A 15,883-nucleotide genomic window follows, 5' to 3' on the forward strand; every position below is an offset into this window, starting at 1 on the left:
ACATCATGCATTCAAAAAGGAGATTTACCATTTGTATGGTTTGTTTTGTGTTTTTAAATTCTACATGTGACCAAATGAGACTCAACAACTTTCAGATTATACTGAGGCCATTAGATTATTTTTACCTGGCTTTATAATAAATGGATCCCATTATAACTGAAAATTAACTTGAGTGTATAAGGGGGTTCTCTACTTGCAAACTTTTAGGTGTGTAGACATTATATATAGGTCTTATCTCTTCTGGCCTTATATAGTATTATATATACATGTGTCAATCTCTACTCCCAACTGTGAGAATCTAGAATCCAAACTTTACTAGGCAGGAGAGGGATAAGTAGGCTCACCCCTTCCATTTGCCTTATATACAGTATTTCCACAGAAAATGCCAGATAAAATAGTAAATATGCTTCACGTTTAGCTGCAGGAGCCAGTATTCCTGGATTTTCTGTCACTAGCTTCATGTCACCAGGATGATGGCATCCAGAGCACCTGATGACACAAGAGGGAAGAAAAGGAAACCTGGACAGTGGTGAGCTTGCAGCTTCACTATCATCCTGATGGACATCTCTGTGCCGCTTGCTCCCCCACCCACCCTCCACGCAAGCTCAGAAGCATCTCTCTCCTCATGGAGGATCATCTCTGAGGGATGCAGCAAGGAGAGACCACAGTCTGGTTCACCTGCTTTCATCCGGCCGTGCGCCCCTGCGTAAGGTTGCCTGTGAGTAACTGGTATTTAATGCTATTAACCAGAAAGCCAGAGTCACTGTTATCTCCCAGCTGGTAATGCAGGACTTCTGCCCTTGGTCTTGGAGGGAGGGGACTGTCACTACTGAGGATTCCCAGGGACTGTTTCTTACACGCATTTATGCAACACACTGAGTCAGTGCTCTTTTAAACAAAGATTCCCTCTTGGAATTTGCTTGCCTTTGAAGGGTAGCTTGCTTGGGTTGCTGTTGCCTTTAGCTTCCCCCTTACCACAATTTGATACTCCGAGGTCTCCTAGGTGAAGTTTCTACTAGTCACAGCTGAGTTCCTTTTAAGCCCTGAGTAGTCTATGGCTGGCAGCTGGCTTTACCAAAGCAGAATATCAGAGAGTGAGGACTGGCAAGAGGGGCAAGCTGACCCCACATTCCTTACTTAGCTTCATCTTCATCTTTCCATGGGCTGCAGGGTGTGTTTCCGGGTTTCACATAGTCATGGATCCTTATTTGGTTAGAATCTGGATATTAAGGAAAAGTTCAAATTAGGTTTCACTTAGGTGTTAAACTATACTGATTGCCAGGTATAATTGTTCCTACATTTTTCCTTCCTTTTGTTTGATGCCTGTCCTGGACTTTTCAATCTCTCCTTTAGGAACATTTTGCCAGAGTTATCTGATCCATTTAAAAGGGAGGGTAGACCAGTTTATGGTCCCGGAGCTGTGAGGGGACAGGCCACACACCTCCCTCCTTTTCACCACCAGTCATTCACATTCTCAGGTTTGTTCCAGCAAACTGTTGAAACGTGGTGGATTACAATGAAGTTCCAGGCATGCCTCCCCCAAGAACATCAAGAAGGCATACCGGAAACTGGCACTAAAGTGGCACCCAGATTACAATCCTGAGAGTAAAGAAGCAGAGCCAAAACCCAAACAAGTGGCTGAGACTTGTGAGGTGTTATTAGATGGTCAAAAACAGCACATCTATGACAAATATGGCAAAGAAGGATTAAATGGTGGGGGAGGAGGTGGCCTTCACTTTGACAGTCCATTTGAGTTTGGGTTCACATTCCAAAACCCAGACGATGTCTACAGGAAATTTTTTGGTGGAAGGGACTCACATTTGCCTTTGAAGACCCATTTGAAGACATTTTTGGGAACAGAAAGGGCCTCAAGAAGCAGAAGCAGTGATTCAGACTCCTCTTTCTCCCCCTTCCTTGGATTTCCATCCTTTGGAGGTAGATTTTCTTCATCCTTTGGAGGTAGATTTTCTTCATTCAATATAGGATTTACTTCATTCAGGTCTTAAGTCATGGGGGCCTCACTTCATTTTCATCTATGTCATTTGGAAAGAACGTTCAAGGGGAGTAGAAGTTGCAAAAGACAGACAGTTAAAGTCCTTAACAATAGTAACACCATTTGAGGATTAACAGAACCATTTTTTTAAAGATTTCAAACAAACTAAATTTTCAGTATAACTGTCCCTAACCTGAAGTATTTATAAATAGCTCATCAGAGACCTTCTTTATCATAGGCTTTTGAGTTTATTGTTGGGACCTCATGGTAGGACCATTTTTGTCTCTACAATTATTGAAATCTCTGTATGCACTTTGGTTTTTTGTTAAACATGGTCCCCAAGTAAGCCTTTGACTCGTGAGTCACACTAGAACAAGACTGCACCCTAACACCAGCATGGATCTGCCTTCCATTGTGTTTGAAACATGAAGCTAGCAGTGTCTGCCTGCTGTGAAACTAACACTGCCAGGGTGAGTCCTCCACAGAAATAATTTCCATTTTTTCCATTTTTTTTAGTAATGAAAGATATTAATGCATGAATGGTAATACATTTCTGGTTCAATACAAACTTAAGAATGTTTTCTAGTTGTATGTGGATCCTGGCAACTTAGTAAAATTTTGACAGCTGTTTTAATAAATAATGTTAAGCTTAGATTTCTGAAAGCTGGTGAGCTGGGTCTATCTTTATCATTTGCTTTTTAAAAGAAGAAAAGAGCAAAAGAAAGGAAAGGGAGGGTAACACATGCACCCGTTTCATTTGGAAAGCTCTTCAGTTGATTCTTGTCTACCTGGTAGAAAACTACTCTTTTTGACGTAGCCAATCCAAAATGGTAGCAGGCCCCTGACTCAGCATTTTGCCCATGAGGGATAGAAGGTGCTTCCTGTAATTACAGTGAACCCCATCACACTGGCTATGTTCTGAGAAACAGAAGAGCCACTAGTCCTAGCCGCTGAAGGACCAGAAGAGATTTTAGAGAAATATGGCCTGCAGTTCTCTTTAAGATGCTGAGGATAGTGTTTCCTGTAGGAAACCAAAAACCTTTCCCGAAGCAGTTTACTAAAGATAGACCATGTGAGACCCACTCAAAGCTGGCACATTGTGCACTATATCTTGCCACAGGGTACTTTCTGAAGGAGGGTTTCGAACCACAGACTTCTCCTGCCTGCCAGAAAGTCTAAAGGTAAAACTTGTGATGTTGACCACATTTCTGAACATCTGTCCAACCTATGCCTCTTCATATCTTCCTGGTACCCCTGCACAGACAGGCACAAGCTGGCATCCTGCTTCCTGCTCCTTGCCTGGCCCGAGGCCTGACATGCTGCCCCTGTGGCCTAGGCCAGCTGAGTTATAACTTCATCCTCCTGGTTCTGTTTGTTGAACCATAATCCTTATTGCCCTGTCCTGAGGGTGGGCACATAGGGTCAGGGATACGCTCTAGTTTAGGCTTCAGGGATGCTGTCATCATGGACAAAGCACCAGGCCATATCTGCCAAGAGCCATATCATCTTTGTCCAAGAATGGGCCATTCTTTTGGAAATTCTGTAACCAAATACAGGGAGATTAAGGATTACTTTATGAGGACCCTTTCTTTCCTTGCATGAAAAACTGACATTGTCTGCAAACTCCAAAACTGCATTCACGCTTTCTCTCCTGAACATTCTGACAAGTATTCTATGTGCCTGAGGAGCAGTTTTAACAAACAAATCAATTGCTTCAATCCCTGGGGCAGTGGTTATAACCTGATGCAGAAGTGCATGATCCAGGCTTCAACTAACCCCAGAGGAACCTGTAATATGTAGCTCTAACAAGCCCTGCGCCTCACAGTGGGTGGTTCCAGTGTGTTCTGTTGTCACTGAATCACAGATTTAACTAGGTCTTTAGCCCACATCTGTGTTATTTTAAAACCTTGATCCAACACACCCTCTGAGTTTCCTCCTCCCTTGTGCAAGATTTTTAGGACATTCCAAGGGGAATCTCACACACATTAATGACCCCACTGTCATCTTCCACCTCCTATACTGAGCCATGGCTGCTGGAGCCATAGCTAACCCACAGGTAGTCCCTGGATCACTATCGCCACCACCGCTGTTAACAGAAGCTCACCCAGGATACTTTTTTGCCTTGGGAATGTGCTGCCATTAGGGCTACTGCCTTTATTGCTGCAGTCCCAAGTGCTGCAGTCTCCATGGCACTATAAGTAAGAGACTCACTATTTCTCTTCAGTGTCAGGCTCTGCTGGGAAATTCCCAGAGCAAAGGCTCAGCATCTGCAGTGTTAGGGAGTCTGAGTGACAACTTCCCATTCACCTTTACCTGTAAGGATAATAGTAGCAAAGTAAACAAACAATTGTTAATATTGATTGCAAGCTTACTATGCATTGTCATAAACATGTTGCATGCATTCACTCATGCCTTTACAAAGACCCCAGTGAGGTAACTTCCTTAAATTCTTGTTCTTCGTGGTAGGACAGAATACTCACCATACAAGTTAGAGGAGGAAATGTTTATTTTATGTTATCATTTGTAGAGGTTTCAGTCCACAATCAGCTGACGCCAAGGCAGGGCCAGAGACAGGGCAGAGGAGAAACAGTCTATGGCAAAGTAGCCAAGAAGCAGCAAGCAGCGAATCTGACTTATTTCTCTCATTTACATTCCATCCTATTTATTTATTGGTACCATCTATATCCAGGTGGAGCTTCCATTGTGCACACCCAGAACTATGCTAAAACGGTTTAGTTATTACACACTATTAATCTCAGTGTCACACACCCTAATTCTGCACCATGCACTCATGACCCAGCCAACCCCAAAAGCCCAATCTTTGAGCTCATGAGGCTTTGACAGGACATCAAGATGCAAGTCATAATAGTAACTTCTCTTTCTACATTTCTACATCTCTTTCCCATTTCATAGATGAGAAAACTAAGGCATTAAACAGTGAAGAAGAGCTAGAGGCTACAGAACTGACAAACCCAAGCCTGGAGCCCAGACAGTTTGGTTGTGGAATCACTGCACGGCATTCTAGAACCATGATCTCCAGAGAGGTATGACTGGAGGCTGGGTCCCGTGTTCACATCTATCTCTCTTCTCCTTTCATTCATTTTTAAGTATCTCTGAACACTCCCTTGCAATTTGACTCAGTTTCCCTTCCCCAACCTCCTTCTAACTCCACATGACAAGACATTCTGAAACATCACCATGGACATGATTTGAGCTGTCAGAGAAGCCTATTGTCCCTTGGAACAGTTAGAAGAAGCCCAGAGATGAAGGAAGAGACTATTTTTACCTCCCCCAAACGGGTGGACCTGAATCTCCTCTCCAGCCAAGCAGGGCCTCTCTTTGAAAATATGGATTATATTCATTCCTTTTCCTCAGGAGCAGAAAGCAAACTTGTAAAGTCCATTTTCTGATAAGGCTTTGTCAAAGTTAGCGATTTTTCTCCTTCTATGAGTAGGTTTTATTAAAGAAAGAAGTGAAGAGAAATTCAGTACATTTGGGAGTCATGACTGGTCACAGCCACCCATTTGCCCACTTTTGTGCAGGTTTCGGATTATTAGCATCAAACAGGGTAAAAAGATCAAGTATCTGCAAAGGATTTGACATCATCATGGCCCAGTGCAGCTGGCTACACAGAACTGGTCTAAAAAATGAAATGTCTCTTCTATTGTTTGCTCATTACTCACTTCAGATGGAGAATACAAGAGCAAATGACAGTCTTCTCTGAAAGTGATTTTACTTCTGTGCAGTCTCCCTGCATAGCCTCTTCCCGCCTCTACAGTCATCCCTACTGCTGCTTCAAATTGCTTTTACCCTCATACCATTTTGCATTCAAACACATTAAATGCAGCCCCTGTTACACAAGCCATTATTTATTCTCACATCAAAACACTGTAGGTCACCCACCACATGTTAAAAAGAGAAAACCCATCAACAAATAGGCCCTGTCCATTCAGCTCAATTGACATTTCCATTGTCTTTAACTGGGGTCTCTGCAAAACAGTGCACGCAAGGGAGGTTGTGGCGAGACCTTCCATTGGCTGCTGCGTGGCTTTGCTTCTATAATTGAGCACCGTTCGGCCAATGCTGAGGGGTTTTCTGGGCGTGTTTTCCTCCTTTGTCAATGTTAATGTAATGCCAAATGATAAAGATGCCCTTTGGCATTCAACACTCTTAGCCTTTAATAATAAACACTTTCTGCATCTCAAATTGCTGCTATACATGAACAGGTTTTAGTCAACCCCTGAAGCGAACATGTACCTTCTCATTACAGGGCAGCAGTAGTGCGAAAGCAATTCACTAAGCCATAGGGTTGGCAATCACCCATATTTTCTGCTATGAGTAAATAACTTCAATTGATTTAATCATAAAAGAATAACAGGAAAACTACATTGATTTCCAAATCCTTAATGTGAACATCAGACTCTATTGACTAGGCTGCATACAAGGAGGTTGTAGCCATTTGTATGAACTCAAGGAACATCAATACTTGATCATTACTCCAACAAAAAAATGACAATTTGGACCTATTTCAAAATGGATTGAAGTAATATTATGCAGGGTGATTGGGCAATCTAGAGTGATATAAGTGATAATATGCTGCAGTGCTCATTAGGTTAAAAAGAACAAAATCCATAAATTCTGGTGAACAGTTTTCTTGTTAATTGTAATAAGTCATTTACCTTCTATAGTAACAGTAATAACACACTAGACCTCTATTTCTATTAAAGTAACCAAATGGGGTTGTCGAAAATTCATCTATTGCTCATGTAAATTTAGCTGCTAAGACCTGTGCATATAGAAAATCTCTTTGTAAATGGGAAAATGGCAGATTTTGCCTCAAGCTGCATTTGTTTCTCTGACATTGATTGGTCAGTTGGGGTTTAAAACAGAGTCAAAAATCTTTAAAAAGAATATTTAATCTAAAAATGCAAAAAGAAATAAATTTTCCCTTTAATACAAGGAAGAATGTTAGAATGAGGAATTAAGTGTGTGAACATATTTGTGTAAGTAATGATCATCCAAACTAGTACACTTGTAAGAGAGGAGAGAGGGAACACCATGCAAAGCCAGGGACAATGGGTATAATTTCGGGCTCTTCCTGGAAATCTAGGATTCACCTATAGAATTAGGCAGAATGGTTAGCAGCTCTGAGTCTAAATTGCTTTAATGCCATGCTGTGCCTTTCCTAGTTTGAGTTTACTCTTTGCCTGTAAAATGCAAAAGTCTATAATTTCAAAAATCTCTTCCAGCTCTAAAAATCTAAGTTTAACAGAAAAAAAAGGTGGCCATCAGAAACTTGGGGAGAAGGTAAAGAAGCAGAGTTAGAGTTTACTGGATTCATAATTTAAACTTTATGAGATACAGTCCTGGAAATTAACAGTAATGATAGCTGCACAGAAAAGCAAATGTACTTACTACTACTGACCTTAAATTGGACCTAATAGTGCTGTAACAAAAAGTAACTAAGATGATAAATTTTACATTATGCGTATTTTACAAGTCAAAAAATTTAACTCTAAACAAAGTGATTTAGTTATTTGATGATCATATATGGGTTCTTTATCATTAAAAAAAGGTTAAACCAAGTCCTTGATAATGTTAAAATATGCTAACTTCCAAACTCATAGTGAACACTTACCACATGCTCAAGATTCTTGAGGACTTGCTGGTCACAAGCAAATAGTATTGTATTCTGTGTGTGCTTAGTGTAAACTAGGTTCATTGTGACATGGAAGTTATATTTAAGGGCTGTCCTTGAGTAGCTTATAATGCTTTAGTGGTAACACATGTAATAATTATTGGGTCAGTTGACTCCGAAGTTTAGTGTAGAGGATACACTGGATTTTAGTTTGTTTGCTTGTTTGTTTATTTTTTGAGATAGGATCACACTATGTAACCCAGGTTGGCTTCAAACTCTTGGCAATACTCCTGCCTCAGCCTCCCAAGTGCTAGGATGATAGGCGTGCACCACCATGCCCTATTACACTGGATTTTAGAAAAGGCCAGAATTAATGAGGATTAGGTTATTTGGAAGTGGTGATGGAGTTTGTAGTTGCACGGGAAGTACAGTAGTTGAAGTGTTACAAAAGGAAAACTTAAGAACTGCGCTTCCTCTAAGCGTGAGGTATTTATACCGTGGTATGGAAGATCATTTCAGACACCATGGTAAGGGACATTGAAGTATTATGGGAAAGTTTTTCTCCTTTACATTCTTTCAATTATATTAGCAAGACTTCTAATCTTGCCATCTCATCTCTCTATCAGTTGCAATTTCCTTTTGTACAAAAAGAAACAGATTTCACAAATAGAACCTTTGACTGACAAAATTCAAGTACAAATTAGTACCACTGTGTTTCATTATACTAATTTTTTCCATTGTGCTAATTTTAAAGTTATCTTCTATTTCCATTAAGTGATAATGATTTTGTTTTCATGACTATGACATAACATTTCCTTTAAAATGCATTGTCTTTTAAGGGAGACAATGACTAACAATACAGAAAATAAGAAGTGATACAAGCCGCACACAGATCTGACAAAATCTCTGAAAGACAGACATTGGGAAACCGGGTCAAAAGAGTCATTTGTAGGAGATGGATGCACCTGGAGACGGTAATGTTAAGTGAAATGAATCAGACACACACGCTTAAATGGCATATAGTTTCTCTTATGTGAGAAACCCAAATCAACAATAAAGAGCAAAATGAAAGATAGGTAACAGGGTGAGAGATCTTTTCCAATCAGAAGGGATCAAGAGATGAAGAAGGAGAAAGGAGGGGAGGGAGGGAGGGAGAGAGAGAGAGAGAGAGAGAGAGAGAGAGAGAGAGAGAGAGACAGAGACAGAGACAGAGACAGAGACAGAGACAGAGAAACTGGCCCTCAGAGTAAAAGCAAGTTTTGAGTCAGCTTCTCAGGCTTATTCACATTGGCCTCGAGTAGAATACCCCCTCTCACTGAGCCTCAGTTTCCCCACCTGTAAGTTGAGAGGTTGGGTGAGATGAACTTCAAGGTCTCTGTCTACTCCCCGCTGCGTGATTAATGGGTTCTCAAGCAGACAGTGACAAGATGAAAGTGGCATTTACAGAAGATTAGTGTGGCAGTGGCGGAAAAGTAAGACTGGAGAGGAGAAACCTTGGGGTCAGGGAGGCCAGCGCCACCCAGGAAAGAGCTGGTAAGAGCCTGGCCGCCAAGGACTGCTGGGAGAAGGCAGACATGTGGCTGCTTCAGAGAATTGTGCGGCAGCACTTGACAGTGAAATACAGGAAGAACTGTAGAGATGGCTTGGGGATGTTGAACTTGATGGAGTAAGAAAGGGATCCTTCTGACAAAATCCATAGGCTGAAAAGAAGTCTGTTTGGTTTTGAAAATCATGAGTTTAGGGTGATTACAAGATATCGATCAAAGATTCTTGGGACCCATGAACTATAGCACTGGTAATATAGTAAATGTATGATGAGGAAATACAGATTTAAAGGTCTTTTGGATTCAAATAGGGAATAAATTGCATGAAGGAATGCAAAACAAGAATACAGGAAGACAAGCATGGGTTTTTTTTTTTTTTTGAGAAAGATGGCTATTATCGTTGGCTAAGAAAAGAAACAAAAATAGAGTGCTCAAAATGTGAGAAAACAGAGTAGGTTTCTGCACCCCAAGAAGGGGCCAGTTTTCAAAAGCTGGAGGCACCTAAGCAGATGACAATGCAGTGAACAGGAATCCTGAGACACAGGCAGATGGCTCACTCTCTGCATAATGTGCCGTGAGCAGGAAGCATTACAATGGTGGCATCTGATTGAGAAAGACAGAGAAAAGGGGAGGAAAAATATGAAAAGAGGAAAAAGAAAAATAAGACACTGGCCACAGAAAAATGAGAGATTCAAGAAACGTCACCAAGTTACCCCGGCTGACCTCAAACTTGTAAGAAGCTAAGATTACAAGCATGACCCACCATACCTGGCTAAGGAAAGTTGATTTTAAAAATGCATGAGAATGTGGGCATGGTGGCCCAACATATAATCTCAGCACCCTGTGATTACAAATTCTAGCCCAACCTGGGCAATGTAACTACTTAGTTGGAATTTATTTCAAAAAAAAAAAAAAACTAATAAAATGGTGAGGGTTAGTAAGGGGGATAAAAGCTTTTAGGAAAAGAAATATAGATGGTTCTAGAAAGTACAATGAGCTAGACAGTGGACTCAGAAGTCAAAGTTATAAACATGGCTCATTCAGAGGTCCTCACAATTAGCTTCAAAAAGGTCTCATTCTTATTTCCATAATACATATCAATTAGCTTTAGGTGTAAAAAATATTTTTTAAAAAGTTTAGTGTTTGTTGGCTTTCTGTCACTCTAACAAAATGCCTGAGACAATCAATTTTTAAGAAAAAAATGTTCTTTGACCTGACAGTTTTAAAGCTTTGGTCCCTTTGCTTGGGCCTGTAGCTGGGATCCCACAGTCCTCTTCAAGGGCACACCGCACTGACCTAGGGACTCCCCACTAGGTCCCACCTTTTAGAGGTTTTACCACCGCCTAAAGTGCCCCTCTAGGGCCAGGTCACATATGCCTTTGGAGACCACTCCAGATCCAAAGTAGAGAGGTGTTGAAGGTCAGCATTTTCTATGTAGATTTTTATTGTACATTTATTCCTCTAAAATCTCCAATCTAAACAAGTCTCTGGCATTTTCCTTTATCAAGTCCAGGACCTCCTGATTCCCTCGTTTTAGTAGCTTAGGTGTAAAGTTGGGGCATTCACATAGTCAAGCCATGGATTTACTCACTACCTGAGGATTAGCAACCTTAGCTCACTGGTTATAGTGGTTGCCGTAAGGCTACAAAATACAATGAGGCAGGCCCTTTGTTTATGTCAGAGAATAAATCAGCATGTCTGGAATAGGAGTTTTCACTAGCTATGAAAGTGCCTAAGCATACAGGCCTGGATTGTCAACCTATGTAACACTGGGGAATTCCCTGTAATAGAGCTATATAATTCATTTACTTGAACAAGAAATCTCAGCAGACACCATTCCCAGATGCTTGGAGGCCTCCAGAAAGGCTTTATATCTGACACATGCGTTCCCTGAAAAGAAAGAGCAAATGAAAGGGTGGATTGATTTTCCTTGCATCCATTAATGTTTTAATTTTGGATACATGGTCTAAATTCAGCATTAGGCACTTAGTATGTCATACTAAGAGCAGACTCTTAGCATTATAAATTAGCACAGGCAGATTAACCTGTGCTCAAGTACTTTCATTTGGGAGATGGTAAAATTCATGGGAGTTTTTTTGAGGTTGAGCAAGTTGGGATGTAAAGGCTTAGGACAGGGTTAACACATGGTGAACTCTACATACACATCTTGGCCACTTCTGAGGTGACAGTCAGACGGATATAAACACACAGTGAAGTTAGAAGTAGATCAGAAATAAAAACACATTCTCCCTGGTGATTGATCTTAACACTGCTGCAGAGCCTACGGTGCTGACTTTGCCTTTTTTCTACTCATGAGGCATTTATTGTCATTTATTCCCTTTTTGTTCTTCTAGAAACAATTCCATGTGAAGAAGAATTTTCACCGATTTTGTATGTGTGTGCACTCAAAGATAAAAGTGGATTAGTGTTTCCAAATTTCTGACGGATACTAATTTTGAGGATTGCAGAATGAGATCTTTCAGTAATTGCTGGGAATTCTACATAGCAGGTGTTATTCTAAACATCACCATTGATTATCCTCTTTACTGATTATTACAGATATTGCTACAGTTTGGATATGGCTTGTCTCCCCCAAAACTCATGCTGAAATTAGATTTTGAGTGTAACTATATTGAGTGTAACTATATTGGTAAGACTCCCAAGAGGTGAGAGTCATGGGACTGTCACCCTCATGAATGGATTAATGTAACTTTTGTGGAACTAGGTTAATTCTCGGGGCCAGATTAATTCTGTCTTCTATAAATACTAGGGGTCCTTTGGCTTTTCCTGCACGTAATGAGACAGCATAAGACTTACGGGATGCAGTCACCCAGTCCTGAGCTTCCAGCCTCCAGAACCACTTTCCTGTGTAACTTAGATGATCTCAGATACTCCATTATAGCAATAAAAAGTGGACTATGATATGTCTAAATAGTTATTTAATAAATAGGACGCGTTAGGTGTATAAATACAATCAAGTTTGTAACTATCGAAGTATAAAACCTTTGTAAATAAGATTTCCCATGAACTATATCATAAGGAAAATGTTCAAACTCTGGAAACATTGTGACCATTAGTAGAGCGCATGTTTATTATGTAACATTCTGATTTTCTGGCACACTTTGAGTACTACACATGATTATGTATTGCAGTTGTCAATGTCAGGTCTTAGTTTGCTTTCAAACTTGTTCTTGGATTTACTTTTCATAGGATTTGTATAAAGTATGCTGATAAATGTATTAATATTTATCACACAGAGTCACAGTCACCAACCTATAACTGGTAGAAGGAAAGCTGACTAACTCAAAATGATTTTTCATGATTTTCTTGTTCTAGTTTCCAGCAACATCTATCTTGATCTTCTCTTCCTGCTGTCAGTTTTCTGTTCCAGTTTTTCACTTAAAACCAGCGCATTTCTTTAACCCAGCTACGCTGACCATCATTCTGTTCTTGAAGAAAATACTGTAGCATACTCTCTTAGCTGCACAACTGATTTTTCTCAAGGTTCAGTATTTGGGAAAATGAATCCAGAAAGAAATGAAAACTCTAGAGTGAGCTTAGTTGAAAAGACAAAAAGACAAACAGCTCTCAGAGGAAGGGAACTCACAGAGGGTGACTTAGAAAAAAATTAGCCAGAAAGAAAATCCCTGACTTTCTGAAACATTTTTTCAGAATTGAGAGGAACATAGCAGTGGTTGGATGTGAATAAAATTTTGTACTATTTCACAAGTGACAGCTTTGTTTGCATTCTTTTATTAAACATTGTTCTTTAATTGTGTAACTTTTAGCCCCATAATATTGGGGTCCGTTCCTGGATGCCATGGGGAGGCGGCATTATCAATATCATTACCGAAAAGATTAAGCCAGTTAACTGGAGCCTGGTGAAAGAGGATGGTACAATCAGTGACCCACAAACTCAAGGGTCAACAGGGCTGAGGAACTTAAAGTAGCTGAGAAAGTCAGGAATAATCCAAGAAATCTAGACTCTAAAAATCTATATGGATCTCTTAATTTTTAAGCCTTGGGGGCTAGTTAAACATGCTTTAGATAATGTGGCAACCAAATGAGACGTGGTGAGCACAGCATTCTATTACCTGGCTGCAAGCTCACAAACCTGTAAGTGTATAAGCTGAAGGAGATCTCAGATCCCCAGGACCACTGGCCCCGAGCAGTCAACGTGAGGCTCACTATTGTCTTCTGGGGAGCCTCCTGTTAATGCCTTGCTCTCCCACAAAAGCCCCCATAATCCAAAACTATCTTTCATTTTTGGCCTCTAACCTATCAAAAGCTCTTTCCACCAATGAGCTGATCTGCAGAAAGGGACAGGAGAGATGTCGTTTGCTGAACAGAACAGTCGGTTACAAAATGCTTTCTAGTATTTATATCTTAAAAGACAGAACACTTGGGACTGTCTTTTAAGATATAAATCCACATTGAAATTGTCTGAGGGAATAAATTAAAAGGCGCTGCTCAGGACATATTTGGAGGTAGTCAGGAATTTTCCTGGGTCCTCTAAATTTCATTAGAGTTTTATAAATGCTAAGACTGGGGGTGATCCCAGCTCAGTCAGCCATTATTTTATTTATTCAGAACCATTTGTTCCACCTATACTGTGTGCTCCGTCACCGACTTGGGTCACGGGGTGAAGGGCAAACACCTGGCCAGGTGAGCAGCTAAAGAAGGCTGAGGCGGAACAGGCTCTTTCAGCGTCCTCCTTGGAGTTCCAGCTCGAGACTCTCAAAAGTACTGTGCATTTTTCTGAGTGTTTTCGTGGTTCGGGTGCTCAATAAATGTGGATTTAAATGTATCAAGAGCCCTCCCTTCCACCTCAGTGTGTAGAAATTTTATCGTATGAGGACACAATTAAATGCTGCCTCTACCCTACAGCCTGACTGATCCGCCTCAGCTCCCAAGGATGACCTCTTCCTGCTGGGAACGTCGAGCAGACACGTCTCACTGGAGACCTGCATGCAGCTCTAGACAGACGATGAGCAGCGCTGCAAGATCGTGTACTTCTAACACTGTCAGGCATGTTGGCATGATTTCTCATGATTTGACTGCACAGTGCTGCAGCGCAGATGCATAGGTGACCACAGAACAGTGCGCGGTGGGGACTTCTGTGCATGCAACAGTTCCTGTTCCCCGCTCACTGTGGCCCATGCAAGCCGAAAGGCTCAACACCACGATCTTCCAGGCAGAGCTTTCCTTTGGTCTGCTCTAACTCTTGCTGCCTCCTGCTCCAGGGCTCTGTGCTGCAAGCTTTGTGTGCTCGTCTCCTCTCTACTCACCTCTGATTTTCAGCAGGCAGAGTTTCTTGTGACTTTACTACCCTGCATAGTAAACAGCACCTGGTGTAGCTCAGAGGTGGATTTTTACCAGTACATACTGAATCAGTGTCTTCTTTTATTTGGTCTTGTTGTTTTTGTTTTTAGTATTGGGAATTCAATCCTGGGCCTTCCCACTGAGCTGCACTGACTCCATGAGTTGTTCCATCCAGACTTCAGTTTGCAATCCTCCTGCCTCAGCCTCCCAGTGATCAGTGTTCTTGAATGAACCAATAAGCTGAATACATGAAGAGGGCAGGATTTGAGATGGATAGAGCGTAACTGATTCCACCCAACTACTCCCGTATTCATGCCTAGATTTCCACATTTGATACACATTTTACCTGGATGTTTTTAAAGTCTCACCTATTAAAACAATGGCCGTCATTAATTTAATTTCCCAAGTTGCTAAGAACTACAATTCCTTTTGGCTGAAACCTTAATTGACAAACACGTTCATGATAAAAAGCAGAGAGAGTTTATTGTGATGTTCAAATTATTATATGACCTATGAAACACTGACTATTAAGACATGGAAGATGTTTCACAATTTTGCCATTTAGGGGTTTGAAAGAAGCTATATTTTTTACTTGTTAGATCCTCTGATACAGTTTTTCTATCTTCTTTTACACATTGCTATTCCTCTTGCCATTACTACTTCACAAAGATTTTCCCTTTCTCTTTCTTCAATTGGGACAATAGTAATTTATTGAGCACCTATTACGAAACTTTTCAAGATCAATAAGCCTGACAAGTAGACAGCCAGCTCATTGGAGTAGGCATTAAAAGAACAGAAAATGTATCTGAGTGTGGAATCTGTGATTAGTAAGACACCCACACTTAGGGCATGGATTTTGGAAACTATGTTTTGGATTCAAAGTGAACAAGTGGACATCTCATTCCCTGCTGTATCCCAGAGAACAGAGTTGGCTGCTAAGTGAGCAGGAAAGGAGAGTGTGGTGACTGGACCAGTGATGCCTAGGAGGGGATTGATGATCAAACTCTGAAAGGGTTCACTCCACTCTGCAATGACACTAAGTTACAACTCAACATCCTGACTTCTCTCTTCTTGATTTTGCCTTTAAAGCACACCATCTTCTCATCATAAATCACTGGAGAAGTCACCAGAACGATAGAGGAAGACAAGGCCATGTGGTATTGAGGAAAAAAATAAGAAAATCATACTTTCCAAAGACAAGTAGCAGAACGTAACCAAGAAATTTATGAAGTTTTTTTCCATTCTTTTATGGTAAAAAGAAATAAAGAATGACCATCTGTACAACACTTCTCATGCATATTTTTACAGCTACAAAACGGGCACTATAATACCCCCGTAGTTATAGATTAGAGATTTACCTACCTAAAATACAACATTAGCTCACAT

At 40.8% G+C, this 15,883-nt stretch overlaps 1 pseudogene; it reads left to right on the plus strand.

The window, feature by feature from the left end:
* Positions 1–473: 473 nt before the first annotated feature.
* LOC100734253 (dnaJ homolog subfamily B member 6-like) lies at positions 474–2,068 on the plus strand (annotated as a pseudogene).
* The last annotated feature ends 13,815 nt before the right edge of the window (positions 2,069–15,883 follow it).

The sequence above is a fragment of the Cavia porcellus genome, unplaced genomic scaffold, assembly GCF_034190915.1.
Source record: "Cavia porcellus strain 051 isolate PalLab524CR breed Dunkin Hartley unplaced genomic scaffold, mCavPor4.1 scaffold_2, whole genome shotgun sequence".
Classification (NCBI taxonomy): domain Eukaryota; kingdom Metazoa; phylum Chordata; class Mammalia; order Rodentia; family Caviidae; genus Cavia; species Cavia porcellus.